At 37.3% G+C, this 14,546-nt stretch overlaps 1 long non-coding RNA gene across 1 annotated transcript in view; it reads left to right on the top strand.

Annotated features, from left to right (window-relative positions):
* LOC106504692 overlaps nucleotides 1–13,733 on the top strand; it is a 41,771-nt gene extending 28,038 nt beyond the window's left edge. The window contains exons 2-4 of the long non-coding RNA XR_002346708.1: nucleotides 3,709–3,762; nucleotides 4,992–5,035; nucleotides 13,287–13,733. This is a non-coding gene — a long non-coding RNA (uncharacterized LOC106504692). The remainder of the gene's footprint in view (nucleotides 1–3,708; nucleotides 3,763–4,991; nucleotides 5,036–13,286) is intronic.

Below are 14,546 nucleotides of genomic sequence, written 5' to 3'. Positions count from 1 at the left end.
ATAAAAGACCCAGAATTGCCAAAGCAATCCTGAGGAACAAAAACCAAGCAGGAGGCATAACTGTCCCAGACCTCAGGCAATATTACAAAGCCACAGTCATCAAGACAGTGCGGTACTGGTACCAAAATAGACATACAGACCAATGGAACAAAGTAGAGAACACAGAAATAAACCCAGATACCTACAGTCAATTAATCAACAAAGGAGGCAAGAATATAAAATGGAAAAAAACCAGTTTTTTCAGCAAGTGGTGCTGGGAACACTGGACAGCTGCATGTAAAATCAATGAAACTGGAACACGTCCTCACACCATGCACAAAAATAAACTCAAAATGTCTTAAAGACTTAAATGTAAAACAAGACACCATAAAGCTCCTGGAAGAGAACGTACGCAAAAAGTTCGCTGACATCTACCTTACAAATGTTTTCGCAGGTGAGTCTCCCAAGACAACAGAAATAAAAATGAAAATAAACCAACGGGGCCTATTCAAATGGATAAGCTTTTGTGCAGCAAGGGAAACCATAAAAAAAAAAAAAAAAAAGACAACAGCGAATGGGAGAAAATAGTATGTATATCTCAATTCAAGCTTTTGGCCTTAAACTCTATTCCAATTAATAAATATTAATTGGAATAGAGTTTAAGGATTTAACATCAGCTCTCTTTTCATGATAATTTGATATCTATGCATGCATCTGTCATTTGGTTTTGTGCTTATCTTTTTGTAAAGAACTGAATGCTTCCATTTCATTTTTTTATCCCGGTTCAGAAATCTCAAACTCTTTACAATTATTATAATCATTAAATATACTTTAGCTTATTACTAATATCTCATTTTTGTTTTCTGTTTAATATGATTTTTTTCTCATCTTTTACTTTTCCCTTTCTGTCTTTGATTGATTAAAAGAATGTTCTGTGATATATTTTTATTTATTCTCTTATTTTAAAAGTCATAGATAGTATTCATCCTTAAGGAGTAAATATTTAATATCATTAATAGTTAACCATATTCTTTTATACACATTCTTAATTTTTACAATTTTAGAACATAATCTCTTTTAGTCAATATTTCTACCCTTTATTTGAACAGATGAGGACCTTAATTCAATTTAACTTCTTTTCTAAATTCTTCCTCCAATATCCATGTAGTGTTGAAGTTTTACGTCTTTTTTTTTTTCGGTCTTTTTGTCTTTTTAGGGCTGCATCATGGCATATGGAAGTTCCCAGGCTACGTCCAATGGGAGCTGTAGCCACCGGCCTATGCCACAGCAACATGGATCCAAGCCACGTCTGTGATCTACACCACAGCTCACAGCGACACCAGATTCTTAACCCACTGAGCGAGGCCAGGGACCGAACCCGTGTCCTCATGGATGGTAGTTGGATTTGCTAACTGCTGAGCCACGATGGGAAGTCCTGCATCAGTTTTTAAGTGTCGGCCCAGATTAATTTTAACCTGTACTCAAAATTTATCTCTGTTTACCAAAATAAATCTCTGATTCTCTATTCATCATTGTTTTTTGCATGACATTTTTTCCTACTGAGACCTTCTTTCATTTTGTTGAATTATTTTCATTAGAAATTCTTTCATTGATGACTTAGAGATAATAAACCTCTTAGTTTTTGCAGAAATAGAGAATTTTAAGCCAAATTTTCTTAATTAGTCATAAGTAATAATCTTTATTGAGTTTAATAAGAAATCTTAAGAATGAGAAGACACCATGGTCCTTGGAAAGGTAGAGCTCTGATTAAATCATAAATCATAGCGATGACAGATTAGCAAATATTAACTGGTGTGTTACTATAAATGACATTAATTTTTCGGTTTTTTTAGCTTAGAATCATAAAGGTGAGTTTCTCTTTAAGTCTTCTAAAGGCAAACACATTTGCAAGTTTGTTTGACTTGTTACCTAGAGACTCAAAATGTTTGTTAAATATTTGCTTCATCAAACTGTTCTCTTAACATTGTAAACTATGTTTGTTACAGAAAAGAATTCATCTTTAAGGCATAAATGTTTAATATTATTAATAGTTAACCATATTCTTTTATACACATTCTTAATTTTTACAATTATATGATGTGAAAAGAAAAATTATGCAGGATTTCACTGAATTTTTGTAATCTAAATTATATTCAAGCAGTTTCAGTACATTTCTTGAAAAACTTCAATATCCTTTTTGGCTAAATATCTTTATTTTGTTCTTACTATTAAATAGTGTAGAATTCTATAGTAACATTGATTTTACCTAAATATTTTGAAAATTGTTTCCTTATATAATCTGTTTTTGTCGAGGGGAAATGCGCTACCATTTTAACTGACAATTTTAGGCAACATGCCTTTTTTTGTTGGCAAATTTTAAGAGCTTTTAACTCTTCTTTTTTTTTTTTTTTTAGTGTCACTGTGATTTGTCAAAGGGTAGATTTGTTTTTATTCATCTTTCTCAAGTCTAGATATACATCTTCAATTTGAAGATTCCAGTGCTGCTCCAGTCCTGAAAGTTCTTGGCCACTATTTCTTGAATGTTTTCTCTAACCTCTCCTTTCCTTCTGGAACTTGTTTTAGACTAATTTTGGACATTTTTTTTTTCCATCTCTTTACTTCTTTGAGCTATATTCTAGATGATGTCTTCAGATCTTCCTTTCATTTCTCTAATTCTGGCTTTGTTGTGCCTAAGCTACTGTTTAATCTACCTACAGAATTTATTTTATCCTACAGATGGCATTTAAGATGTTCACTTGTCTATTTTCCAATTCCTGCTCTTATTTTATGATTCCTTCTATTATCGATTTGAACATTTTAAGCTACATCTTTTTTTTGTCTTTTGTCCTTTTAGGGCCGCACCCTCGGCACATGGAGCTTCCCAGGCTAGGGGTCTAATCGGAGCTGTAGCCACCGACCTACACCACAGCCACAGCATCGCCGGATCCTTAACCCACTGAGCAAGGCCAGGGATCGAACCCGCAACCTAATGGTTCCTAGTTGGATTCATTTCTGCTGCACCACGACGGGAACTCCTAAACTACATCTTTTAAAAAAAGTGTTTTAGATCACAAGTGCTCTAATTACTTAGGTGTCAATTTCACATTTCCTGGGTCTGCGGACACTCTCCTGTCTGAAATTCTTTAAGTGTGCTATAATTTTGATTTCTGAGGCCATCTTCAGTGAGAAATATGTTCTCTGGAAAGCTAGCACATGTCATTGGAGTCGAGACTTCTCTGTAAGGCATTATGAGGAACTCTGCTTATGTGCAATGAGGGCCCTGGGGTCTGATTCTTTTCTTGTCTCACACTCAGTTTCTCAGCTTGAGATTCTTATGCAATGAGTAATGTGATTGCAGACCCCTATGTCCTTGCTTGGTGTATCTTCAAGTTCTTTTTTCTTGAAGTTGATTCTGGAAAGTTGATTCTTCAAGTTGATTACAGTCTGGGATGGGTATTTTTCCATCTGCTCAGATCTTGACTGTCTGAGAGAAATTTTCTAGTTGTTGTTCGCAAATAGAGAAGAGCTTTCCTAGCTCAGGGCTCTGAATATGTGCCCATGAGATCATAACATCCTAAGCCCTGAGACATACATATATGCCTGAGACGCATACACATGCGGGGGCATGCACGCACACACACACACACACACACACACACACACACACGTGTGTGTGTGTGTGTATACCGTTACACATCCCAACCAGCTCTCCTTTTCTTCCCATTGTAGAAAGCAGCTTTACCTTCTACTCTGTGACTCCAGGATCACTCTTTTGGATATCTGGTAAGATCCATTTCTTCTGAGTTCAGTTATGCGGGAGGAATTTCTGACAGAAAAATTCTTTTCCAAGTTAAAATGTTCACATAAAACTGATACAATTATGGTGATATCAGAAACCATAGGAGGAGTTCCCATTGTGGCTCAGTGGAAATGAATCTGACTTGCATCCATGAAGATGCAGTTTCGATCCCTGGCCTCGGGCTCAGTGGGTTAAGGATCCGGCATTGCCGTGAGCTGTGGTGTAGGTCTCAGAGGCTGCTTGTATCAGTGCTGCGGCTCGGATCGTGCTGTTTGGCATTGCTGTGGCTGTGGCGTAGGCCAGCAGCTACTGTTCCCATTCCACCCCTAGCCTGGGAACTTCCATATGCCGCGGATGCAGCCCTAAAAAGACAAAAACAAACAAAAGAAACCATAAGAAAAGAACCTAATGAAGCTATATTTTGAACTCCAGGGATGGCATCAGATTCTGCTGCTGTGCTAAGTGGGAAACACAGCAAATTCATACTACATAGGTTTTCTGTGACAGAGTTGTGTTAGTGGTAGTCTATGGCCATACCACCCTGAAAATGCCTGATCTTTTCCGAGCTGTGTTAGTGGTAAATGAACACTGTCACCGAAGTGGTGTTATTGAACTATGACCTGTCTTACTTTGAACTTCAAACTTTTCAAAGAACTTCAAAATAGAACTGATAGTTAAATAGCCATCTGAACTTTTGAAGATACTCCTTGGATAACATGATTGGCAATGAAAGGCAAATTACAGAAATGAATATGCTGAAAAAGTACTGATTCAACATGAAAGAAATGGTAGAACATTCCTAGCGCCAGCACAACAGGATTTGGCATCAGTTGACTTGTCAAAACATTTCAGACTTGTACTAAAAGGGACTTTTTTCCTCTCATTTATTCTGGCGACAGGGACTCCAATCACCTTTTTATTTTTGTCTGATAGTCTCATGTTAGTAAGAATTAGCATATGAAAAATTTTACAGGGATGATACATAAGACTAGCCATGGCACATGATTTTAACAGCAGTTAGATTTGTGTTTCCTGTTTTATTCATGCTGCTGCTTAATAAGCTGGAACAAATGTACTTATGTAATTTTGAAGCCAAAAAATAAAAATAAAAATTCTTGTGGCTAAATGCTATATCACCATCTCTATCCATGTAGTTTCAACAAGAGGTTTTAAAGGCAATCTGTTTGACTATCTCTGGTGTTGACTATTTCAGGTTTTCCCCCCATCTTTCAAAAACATAAAGAAAAAATAACAGAGGTAGGAGCAATATTCTTCTTGCAAAGTATATTATTGTATTGTTTATTTTTCTTTCTTTCTTTCTTTCTTTTTTCTTTTCTTTTTTTTTTTTTGTCTTTTTAGGGTTGCACCTGCGGCATATAGTGGTCCCCTGGCTAAGGGTCTAATTGGAGCTGTAGCCACCAGCCTACACCACAGCCACAGCAACACAGGATCTGAGCCACATCTGTGACCTACGCTACAGCTCAGGGCAACACCAGATCTTTAAGCAAGGCCAGGGATCAAACCTGCATCCTCATGGAAGCTAGTCAGATTTGTTTCCCCTGAGCCATGACGGAATTGTTTATTTTTCATCTCTGCCAACAAAAATCTCCAGTGGTGTGTTTCTATGACTACTTGGGGCTGTGGAAGGTGTATATTACTGTTTAAAATATCAGTTCCTGGGCACTGACTCCTGGAATTCTGATCTGTGTTGGATCTGTTCTAGTAATCTGCATTTTTATAAACACCCCCTCCACACGACTCCTATGCACACAAAATTTGAGAGCCATTGATACAGAGGCTACATTAAAGAATATGATAGTCAATACACTAAGACAGATATTCAGAGTACCCAGATTTCCTTGGAAGTTGGTAATTTTCTTTGATTACTGCCAGGCCCTGTTTGATTATGGAAAAACTACTGATATTCACAATTCATAAAACAGTTTCATCCAAGCTGTAAACCAAGGCAAGTGGGATTCAAAATATATCATCCTGAGGTTTGAAATTCATATGCTAGATCTGCTGGATAAATTAAGAAAAGACCACAAACATTTTTCTGGGAGAAATGGCATCAGAAAGGTGATTAAAATTATGTGAATAAATATAAGCAAGATTTTTTTTGTCTCATAGGGATTTCGATAGTGGAGCAACTCTAATGGATCTGATGAGAATAATTTACACGTTTCTGATGGATTAGATAAGAAATACACAAATTACTAAAATCTGTAGTTCAAGTAATCTGATCATTAGGCTATCATTGGTAGAAATAAACCTAAAATGAATGGCTAGAATTACACAAAATCAAATTTATTATTCATGAAAGCATTTATATTAGTTGAACAGTTTTAAAAATATTAAGTAACTAAGCCAACTTTTAAGCTTCGTATTATTAAGATAATCCATGGACTCATTTTTGCTTTTTATTTTTAAAAAATTCTATGTTGCAGTTATTTTTTTAATAACTATTTTTCATATAGAAAAGTTATTCATTTCTCAGTTTAAAGATTGATATGCATTTGTGATTCTCTATTCTGGCATATGAATAAAAAAATTTTTAGAGTTTTATTACTTCTTGTTTTATTACACATTTGTCTAAAAAATTTCAACTGTAATGTTTATTTTGTTTTCATAAATGTTAACATTTATACCAACCCATATGACACTCTGAGAAAATCGTGAAGCAAACTTTGAGCTACAGTGCATGCTGGCTCTGATGTGGGCTATGCCCATTAGAAATTTGGTGTCATAAATTTCACACATATATGTAATCATTGCGCTTAACACCAATACCAAGGATACCAACAAACTCTTTTAAAATGTCTTTAGTTGTTTTACCATAAAGCAGTTCACAAATATATGTCATCACAAACATCATCCATAAATTCAGTAACATAACATGCAACAATTAGATCCTCTGCTCCCATAGAATTTTAAGGTTAAACAAAATTGGATTGAGAGAGTTCCCGTCATGGCTCAGTGGAAACAAACTCGGCTAGTATCCATGAGGACTCAGGTTCAATCCCTGGCCTCATTCTTGCTCAGTGGGTTAAGGGTCTGGCATTGTCATGAGCTGTGGTATAGGTCACAGTCGCTGCTCTGATCTGGCATTTGCTGGGGCTGTGATGTAGGCCAGCAGCTGCAGCTGTGATTGACCCCTAGGCTGGGAACTTCCATATGCCATGGGTACAGCTCTAAAAAGACCAAAAAAAAAAAAAAAAAAAGTGGATTGAGCTCAATCTTTCAATCTTTTGGTTAATATTAAAGTGTGACTTGGAGTTCCCGTCATGGCTCAGTGGTTAACGAATCCGACTAGGAACCATGAGGTTTCGGGTTCAATTCCTGGCCTTGCTCAGTGGGTTAAGGATCTGGCGTTGCCGTGAGCTGTGGTGTAGGTTGCAGATGCGGCTCGGATGCTGCGTTGCTGTGGCTGTGGCATAGGCTGGCGGCTACAGCTCTGATTCCACCCCTAGCCTGGGAACCTCCATATGCCGTGGGAGGAGCCCTAGAAATGGCAAAAAGCCAAAAAAAAAAAAAAATTGTGACTTGTTTTATAAAGGCACTTACTTCAGCTTGGCTTCAGTTTGTGGTTTCATGCGCAATTCAGGGCTTTAAAAATATCCTCCAGTCATATCCAGTTTACCATCTGAGAAGATCCTGAAATTGACTTTGAAGGAAGCTTTTGAGTAATTTTAATTTGACCCTGTGATTGAGTTCTCCATTCTAAGTAGTTAAGACATTTCTTTTTGAAACTGCAAAATAGACTGATGATTTTCTTTCAAATGTGTATGATGGTCTTTATATTAACATTGATGATTTCCTGCTTTTATATCTGGGGGGTTTCTCACCAAAGAAACACCACTATTTTGGATCACTTGCAGCTTTACTATGATAAAGCTGATCTTTAATTAAGCACCTAAGTATCTATTAACATTTGAGGATTTGTGGCCGCTACTTGCCACTCCTGGTTCTCTATGTGTTGTTGAGAGCCTGCTCTCAACTGCTCTATTGTCAAGTTTAGTTCGTGGGACCTAATAGACAATTACTTTATTTCAGCATGCTTCATGATTTTAGGTTGTTCTGATTTTTTTTTTCATCATGAAGTTTTTCTATATAAGCATGTGAGTCAAATTTCTTAAGTAAATGAGGAACAGTGGTTTTTTATTTTGTTTTGTTTTGTCTTTTTTTGCTTTTTAGGGCTACACCCACAGCATATGGAGGTTCCCAGGCTAGGGGTTTAATCAGAGCTGTCGCTGCCAGCCTACACCGCAGCCACAGCAACGACAGATCGGAGACACATCTGCGACCTACACCACAGTTCATGGCAACGCTGGATCCTTAACCCACTGAGCGAGGCCAGGGATTGAACCCGCAACCTCATGGTTCCTAGTCGCATTCTTTTTTACTGTACCAAGACGGAAACTCCAGGAATAGTGCTTAAAAAATTTTTTTTCAGTGATTTTTGTTATCTGGCAACTTATGGCAGAACAATGGAGCTCTGTACATGAAATGGGGAAAAAAGAACATTTGGCAAAGCTCAATTCTGGCAGACAGCGAAACTGATTTATGGGAGCCAGTGGTTTATGGAATCACAAGTTTTAAATTGCCACAAATTTATGAAGTTATAAACTAATTTTTCAGAAAATCTATCTAAGATTGCTGAATACATCTAGAAAACACCCTTTCCAGTGCAGCCATGTAGGTTACTGGCTGCAGTGTTAATATCCAGATCCTCCAAAGCTTTTTTTTTTTTAATGGAATACTTCTGTCATTTAAAAAATAATAGGTTGGGTCAACTATGCTTTAATAAACATAAGGAGCAAAAAACTCAGAACTTTCTACTTTAATCTTGGAGTAAACTTCATAGTTTAGGAAGATGGGCAGTGTTTAAGCTAGCAATGAAATGCATTGGCTAGTTTTGTTTTCAAAAGTCTATAAAAAAACTCGAGTTCCTTTCATGGCTTAGTGGTTAATGATTATGACTAGTATCCATAAGGACACATGTTCAATCCCTAGCCTCTCTCAGTGGGTTAAGGATCTGGAGCTGCCATGAGCTGTGGTGTAGATCACAGACTCGGCTCGGATCTGGCATTTATGTGGCTATGGTGTAGGTCAGCAGCTGCAGCTCCAATTCAATGACCCCTAGCCTGGGAACCTCTATATGCCGAGAGTATATATCTAAAAAGAAAAAAAAATTGTCTATAAAAAACTGCAAACATGGCTTGGATCAGGGCATCACAAACTGTCATCAGAGATTGGAATCTCTTCCATGTGTCTCTTCTCTCTGGTGTAGTTTCATTCTCACGTAGGCTCTTGTCCTGTGGTGGTGCAGATAGCCTCTAGAAAAATCTAAGATTTCATTCTGTTTAGCAATGCAATCTGAAGAAGAGAACTTTTCTGGAGTTCCCGTTGTGACTCAGGGGTAATGAACTTGACTGGTATCCATGGGGATATGGATTTGATCCCTGGCCTCACTCAGTGGGTTAAGGATCTGGTGTTGCTGTGAGCTGCAATGTAAGTTGAAGATGCAACATGGATCCCATGTTGCTGTGGCTGTGGTGTAGGCTGGCACCTGCAGCTCCAGTTAAACCCCTAGCCAGGGAACTTTCAAATGCTGAAGGTACAGCCCTGAAAAGACCAAAAAAAAAAAAAAAAAAAAAAAAAAAGAGAGAGCGTGAGAGAGAACTTTTCCTTCCAGATAATTCCTGTAAAAGTCCCAGGGCTGATTTTTATTGGTCTGGATTAGACAGCATGCTGGCCTCTCAGTTAACAGTACTCCTGGGGTGATGGCTTCTCTGATTGCCCCTGGGGTTAGAGATGAGGTGAGTACACCTAAACCAGGTGCAATGAAGACGGAGGAGGATGGTATTCCAAAGCAAAATCAGGATGCTATCTTCAGAAGGGGATGGATGATAGCAAGGCAAACAAATGAATTGTTACTGCATTTTACTCCCTGCTGTATATTTCCCTAGCCATGCACATGGAAACCACTGGAGGATAAATCAGTTTTGATCAGGTGTGGGGAGCATCCAGAGGTGTGCTCACTCAGAGAAGGCTCCTTAGTCCCTCAAGTGAATGGATTTCAGTCTTCCCAAGGCACCAGTTTATAGACACATATTTTTGCCCAGCCCACGTAGACAGGTCTGAACTCTGATGGTAATATGTGTTAGGCTCAAGCTGAGGACCATCTAGTATATACTAAGTCTGACTCTTCTTTCTTATTGACTTCCTATTGGCCACTTCTTTTTTTTTTTTTTCTGTTTTTTAGGGTTGCACCTGCAGCATATGGAGATTCCCAGGGTAGGGATCAAACTGGAACTACAGCCTCTGGCCTATGCCAGAGCCACAGCGACTCAGGATCCAAGCCATGTCTGCAAACTACACCACAGCTCACGCCAACACTAGATCCTTAACCTTCTGAACAAGGCCAGGGATCGAACCCACATCCTCATGGATACTAGTCAGATTTGTTTCCACTGCACCACAACAGGAATTCCCCTCTTCCTTCCATTAAAATTTTTTTTTTCTTTTCAGGCCCACACCTTTAACATATGGAAGTTCCCAGGCTTGGGGCTGTAGCTGCCAGCCTATACCACAGCCATAGCAACTCAGGATTTGAGCCACATCCATGACCTACTACACCACAACTTGCAGCAACACTGGATCCTTAACCCATTGAGCAAGGCCAGGGATCAAACCTGCATCCTCATGGATTCTAGTTGGGTTCCTTTCCTCTGAGCCATGATGAGAACTCCTATTAAGTGTTTTGTTAATTCTTAAGCAAGTTGTTGCTGCTAGAAGGTCTGTAGTTTGGCATGATTTTTGCCCACCCTATACTGCTGAAGGAAGCCAAACTTTTTTTTTTTTTTCCTGCAGCACCATTTAAATACTTTTGACCCTAAAGGGGTCAAAAAAAAAAAAAAAGGGAACCAGTCATTATGATAGAAGAAGAATCAGGATTCTAAACATTAGTACTGTACGTCGGTAATATTTGGAAAAAGCCATCTTATAGTGATTACGAATTTAGGAAGGAAAATATAGTCACGAGGTTTTCCATCCATTTATGGTTTGATAAAGAAAAGAACAAAGTCAATGATAAGTCTGTCTGGGAGAACTCGAAAACACCATACCATAGGACCTTGAATTATGACCTTGACACTCCTATTAAAATGTAGATAGAGAAATGAGGGTTGTTATAACCCTCAGACCTCAGGATCTCCGGTGCCTAATATAATCAGAGTATGTCAGGTACTTAATAATGACAGTTAAGGTTTAGGTTAAGATGCAAGTGTGGTCATTTCAAGATGAATGTAGTTTTATTTGAATGCTTGTTTTAAAAATGTGAATTTATTCCAACATAAAGGAAGAGTTTAAACATCATAGGAATTTTGTGTTTGCTCACACATAATTTCATCTGAGACAATCACTAGATGAAAAATGTATAAAGCTCTTGAGATGAGCTGAGCTATACCAAAGGCACAAATGTCGCAAATGTTTGCCAGCCACCTTGGTTAAGTTGGTGTTAGAAGCTCCATTTATCCACATCTGCTGTGACAACTTTCTATCCAATTTCTGTAATCCTTCCTCTGTTACTTCTTTGTGATACAAGCAAACTTCAGGTGTTTTTTGAGCACCCTACGTAACTGAACTATTTATGTATTGTGGGGATATTTTTTTTTCTTTTTAGTGCTGCATCTGTGGCATATGGAAGATCCCAGGCTAGGGGTCAAATCAGAGCTACAGCTGCTGGCCTACACCACAGCCACAGCAGCGTTGGATCCAAGCACCTCTGCGACCTACACTGCAGATTGAGGCAACACCAGATACTTAGCCCAGTGCGCAAGGCCAGGGATGGAACCTGCATCTTCGTGGGAGACCTCATGGTTGGGTCCTAACCCACTGAGCCACAATGGGAACTCTTGTTTATGTATTTTTAAGTGTTTAAAATGTGTAAGACTGTTCTACTGTTTTTATTGTTTCTCTTTTTATTGAAATATAGTTTACTTATTATATTGGCTTCAGGTGTACAATACACTGATTGGATATTTTTTTGCTTTATAAAATGATCACTATGATAAGTCTAGTTATCCCCTGTCACCATACAAAGTAATTACAATATTATTGACTATATTTCCTATGCTGCACATTATATCCCCATGACCTATTGATTTTGTAATTGGGAGGTTTGTACCTCTTCGTCCCCTTTCCACAACACACCTGCTTCCCCATCCTCTCCCCTCGGGTAACCATTCATGTGTTACTTATTCTCTGTATCTACGAGTCTGTTTCTGTTTTGTTATGTTTATTGATTTGTGTTCTTTTTTTTTTACATCCCACATTTAAGTAAAATCATATGGTATTTGGCTTTCTCTGACTTATTTCACTTAGTATTAATACCCTCTAGGTCCATCCATGTTGTCACAAATGGCAAAATTTCATCCTTTTTATGTCTGAGTAGTATTCCATTGTGTGTCTGTAAGCATGCGTGTGTATACCATATCTTCTTTATCCAATCATCTATCCATGGTCAGTTAGGTTGCTTCTGTGTCTTGGCTATTGTAAATAATACTACAGTGAACATCAGAATTCATATATGATTTCCAAGTAGTGTTTTCATTTTCTCTAGAGAGAAATATTCAGAAGTAAAATTGTTAGATTATGTAATAATTCTATTTAAAAATTTTTGAGGAACATCTATACTGTTTTCCATAGTGGCTGTACCAGTTTATGTTCCACTAACAGTTCTGCACATCCTCACCAGCACCTGTTATTCCTTGTCTTTTTGATAATAGGCATTCTGGCAGGTATGAGGTGATACCTCATTGTGGTTTTTATTTGCTTTTCCCTGAGAATTAATGATGTTGAGCATCTTTTCATGTGCCTGTTGTCCCTCTGAGTGTCTTCTATGGAAAAAATGCCTATTTAGGTCTTATGCCCATTTATAATCTTTTTTTTTTTTTGCTATTGAGTTTTATGAGTTCTTTATATATTTTGAATATCAACTTATTATCAAACATATCATTTGCAAATATTTTCTCTCATTCAGTAGATTACCTTTTCATTTTGTGGGTGGTTTCCTTCCATGTGCAGAAGGCTTGATGTCAAGAGCATGCTTCTGGAGTTCCCATTGTGGCTCAGTGGAAATGCATCTGACTAGTATCTATTAGGATGCAGGCTCAATCCCTGGCCTTGCTAAATGGGTTGGGGATCTGGTGTTGCCATGAGCTGTGGTGTAGGTCACAGATGTGGCTTGGAACCTGAGTTGCTGTGGCTGTGGTGTAGGCTGGCAGCTGCAGCTCCAATTTGACCCCTAGCCTGTAAACTTCCATATGCTGAATGAAAAAAAAAAAAAAAAAAAAAAAGAGAGAGAGAGAGAGAGAAAGAGAGCATGCTTCCTATGCATTATTCTAGGAGTGTTATGGTTTTAGGTCATATATGTAAGCATTTAATCTATTTTTTCTTTATTTTTATTTATGGTGCAAGAAAATGACGTAGTTTTCTTCTTTTGCAGGTAACTGTCTAGTGTTCCCGATACCATTTATTGAAGAGACTGTCATTTCCCCATAGTATATTCTTTCCTCTTTGTCATAGATTAATTGATGTAAGTGTGGGTTTATTTCTGGCCTCTCTATTCTGTTCCATTGATCTGTGTGTCTGTATTTGTGCCAGTACTGTACTGTTTTGACTACTATTGGCTCTGTGGTATAATTTGAAACCAGGGAATATGATACTTTCAGTCTTGTTATTCTTTCTTAGGCATGCTTTGGCTATATGGGGTCTTTTGCCATTCCGCACAAATTTTAGGATGATTTGTTCTAGTTCTGTGAAAAATGTCATGGTTATTTTAGTAGGGATTGCATTGAATCTGTAAATTGCTTTGGGTAGTATGGACATTTTAACAATAACTCTTCTAATCAATGAGCACAAGGTCTTTTTATTTATTTGTATCCTATTCATTTTTTTTTCACTATTGTATCATAGTTTTCAGAGTACATGTCTTTTACTTCTTTGGTTAAATTTCTTCCCAGGTATTTTGTTCTTTTTGATGCAATTATAAATGAGATTGTTTTCTTAATTTCTCTTTCTGATAGTTTATTATTAGTGTATAGAAATGAAATAGATTTCTTCATATTAATTTTGTATCCTGCAACTTTAATGAATTCATTTATTAGTTCTGATGATTTTTTTGGTAGACTTTTTAGGATTTTCTATGTATAGTATCATACCATTTGAAAAGAGTGAGTTTTATTTTTTACATTTCATTTCAGATTTCTTTATTTCTTTTTCTTGTGTGATTGCTGTGGTTAGGACTTCCAATAGCATGTGAATAAAAGTGGTGAGAGTAGCCATGCTTGTATTGTTCCTGATCTCAGAGGAAAAGCTTTCAGGTTTTCACCATTGAGTATCATGTTATCATGGGCTTGTTTTATGTAGTCTTTATTATGTTTAGGCATGTTTCCTCTATACCCATTTTGTTGAGAATTTTTATCACTTCTACATGTTGACTCATCAGATCTTTTTTATGCACCTATGGTCCTGATCATATGATTTTATCTTTGTTTTGTTAATGTGGTGTTTCACAATAATTGATATGCAGATATTGAATTATCCTTGAATTCCTGGAATAAATCCTAATTGATCATGGTATATGATACTTTTTATATATTTTTGAATTTGGTTTGCTGATATTTTGTTAAGAGTTCTTGCATTTATGTTCATCAGGGATATTGGCCTGTAATTCCTTTTTTTTTTTTTTTTTTTTTTTGGTAGT

This window comes from Sus scrofa, chromosome 8 (assembly GCF_000003025.6).
Source record: "Sus scrofa isolate TJ Tabasco breed Duroc chromosome 8, Sscrofa11.1, whole genome shotgun sequence".
Classification (NCBI taxonomy): domain Eukaryota; kingdom Metazoa; phylum Chordata; class Mammalia; order Artiodactyla; family Suidae; genus Sus; species Sus scrofa.
The sequence above is the reverse complement of the archived record's forward strand: the minus strand, read 5'-3'. Positions and strand labels throughout refer to the sequence as shown.